The sequence below is a fragment of the Cucurbita pepo genome, chromosome 6 (assembly GCF_057944985.1).
Source record: "Cucurbita pepo subsp. pepo isolate OVF chromosome 6, ASM5794498v1, whole genome shotgun sequence".
NCBI classification, from domain to species: domain Eukaryota; kingdom Viridiplantae; phylum Streptophyta; class Magnoliopsida; order Cucurbitales; family Cucurbitaceae; genus Cucurbita; species Cucurbita pepo.
This window is the reverse complement of record NC_141803.1, coordinates 7122094-7124331: the sequence shown is the minus strand read 5'-3', so window position 1 is coordinate 7124331 and position 2238 is coordinate 7122094. Positions and strand designations below refer to the sequence as shown.

Genomic DNA, 2238 nt, shown 5'->3' with positions numbered 1-2238 from the left:
TGCGATGTCGTCATCATTCGTATAGTGATGCCTATGCATGTGTCATGGTCTCGAATTGCGATGACGTCATCATTCGTACAGTGATGCCTTGCGTTTACCTTAAATAGAAGTAGCATTTGGCTTAAGTATTTTAAGAAATACTTAGTAAGTGACCCACTATTGAGGTTAAATGCAAACCCATACAATTTCATGAATGAGACCTATCATAAGAGTTTATTTTCTTATGGCGGCTATCCTAACGGAAAATTTGGATGTGTACTTAATTTTTTTACACACGGTTCACACATGTGAGTATGGACCCACCAATCGATTTGCACACCTCCTAGTCCTCTTTATAGTCGAGCGAGCATTCTGTGGTAGTTGTTGATGCAAGACACTCGTTAGGAATAGTGACCTAGTATTATGATAAACATAATGAGCGTTCCCCTACCTAGTAGCATACGCGTCCATAATATATTGAAGAAGAAGGGGTATCCCCCGATGCATGAGCGCACAATAATGCATGAGGTCCCAACATTTTTTCATTTTCATTATCATTTAATGCACAGCTAGCATCTTCCTTCATATCATATTATTTTTCATATCATTTATCATATCTTTCATGCATATGTCGAGGTTGTATTTCATGCTAGCTCGTCGTTTTGCATGTCAATAATATCATAAAATTTGGCATGTTAAGATTATATATGAAATTTGGTGGGTATTGGATTAAGTTAATTAGGTGGATTAAGTTAATTAGCTAAACCAAGCAACGATGTAAAATGACTACATTGCCCCTAAAGAAATTTATCGAAAATTTTATCAAAAACGTGTGGCTAAATACTTGCCCTTTTGTTTTTAAAATTTATTATGGAGGTGCAGGGAATTGAACCCTGTACCTCTCACATGCAAAGCGAGCACTCTACCATATGAGCTACACCCCCTTTATAAAATAAATGTCCCGAACGTCCATGACGAAGTAAGTAGCCATTTTTGGGCTCTTCATAATAAATACTTGTAGAATTACATCTATCTTTGTATAAACCTTAAAAAAAGTATGAATTAAACGAATATAAAAGAAAAACACCATGAACGGTGAGATAAAGCTCCAAAATGATCAAATTGCTTCTGATTTAAGTAACGTTAAAATACTCCACTAAATGAATTTCGCTGCCTATTTATTTTTAATACTGAGCATAATATGATATGTGTATTTATTTTTAATATTGAGCATAATAAGATATGTTAAGAGTTTATATGAAATTCAAGTAACCGTGTAAAATGACCTCCAAATGCTATGAAACTTTGTATTAAACCTAGGGAATTGAACCATGTGTCTCTCGCATGCGAAGCGATCGCTCTACCATATGAGCAATACCCTCTTCATTAGATTAAAGGTCCCGAACGTCTATGACGAAGTAAGTAGTCAATTTGGACTCGTCTTAAAAAGTACTTGTAGAAATTGCTTGGATCTTTGTATAAAGTTTAAACCAAGATGAATTAAAGGTATGTGAAAGAAAAACATCAAGATCAATGAGTTAAGTCTCTGAACCAATCAAATTGTTCGAGATTTAAGTAACGTTAAAATAAATCAGTAAATGAACTCCGCTGACAATGAATTTTTAATACTGAGCATAATATGACATGTTAGGAATTTATATGAAATTTTGTGGTCATTGGATAAAGTTAATTAGCTAAACCAAGTAAAATGCTATGTAATCTTGTATTAAACCTCGATGCGAGTTTATACTAAATCGCTTTAAACCTTTGATGTAGTTTCAGACTGTGTCACTTCGAACATACGAAGCCTTGAACACAGAATGAAGGTGCAGGGAATTGAACCCCGTGCCTCTCGCATGCGAAGCGAGCGCTCTACCATATGAGCTACACCCCCTTTATAAAATAAAAGTCCCAAACGTTCATGATGAGGTAAGAAGCCATTTTGGACTCTTCTTAAGAAGTACTTTTAGAATGTTCTTGATTCTTTGTATTAAACTTAAATCAAGTATGAATTAAAGGAATGTGAAAGAAAAACACCAAAAATCTTGAGTGAAGGCTCCAAACCGATCAAATTTCTCATGATTTAAGTAACATTAAAATAACCCACTAAATGAACTCTGCTGCCTATGAATTTTTAATCCTGAGCATAATGTGATATGTTAGGAGGTTATATGAAATTTGGTGGCCATTGGATAAGGTTAATTAGCTAAACCAATTAACAGTGTATAATGACCACAATGCACATGAGTAAATTTAACT

General features: G+C 34.4%; 2 non-coding genes across 2 annotated transcripts; both read right to left on the bottom strand.

Annotated features, from left to right (window-relative positions):
* Positions 1-850: 850 nt before the first annotated feature.
* Positions 851-923, bottom strand: TRNAA-UGC (transfer RNA alanine (anticodon UGC)). The gene has a single exon. It is a non-coding gene; the product is annotated as a tRNA-Ala (tRNA).
* Positions 924-1800: 877 nt separating this feature from the next.
* Positions 1801-1873, bottom strand: TRNAA-CGC (transfer RNA alanine (anticodon CGC)). The gene has a single exon. It is a non-coding gene; the product is annotated as a tRNA-Ala (tRNA).
* Positions 1874-2238: the final 365 nt, after the last annotated feature.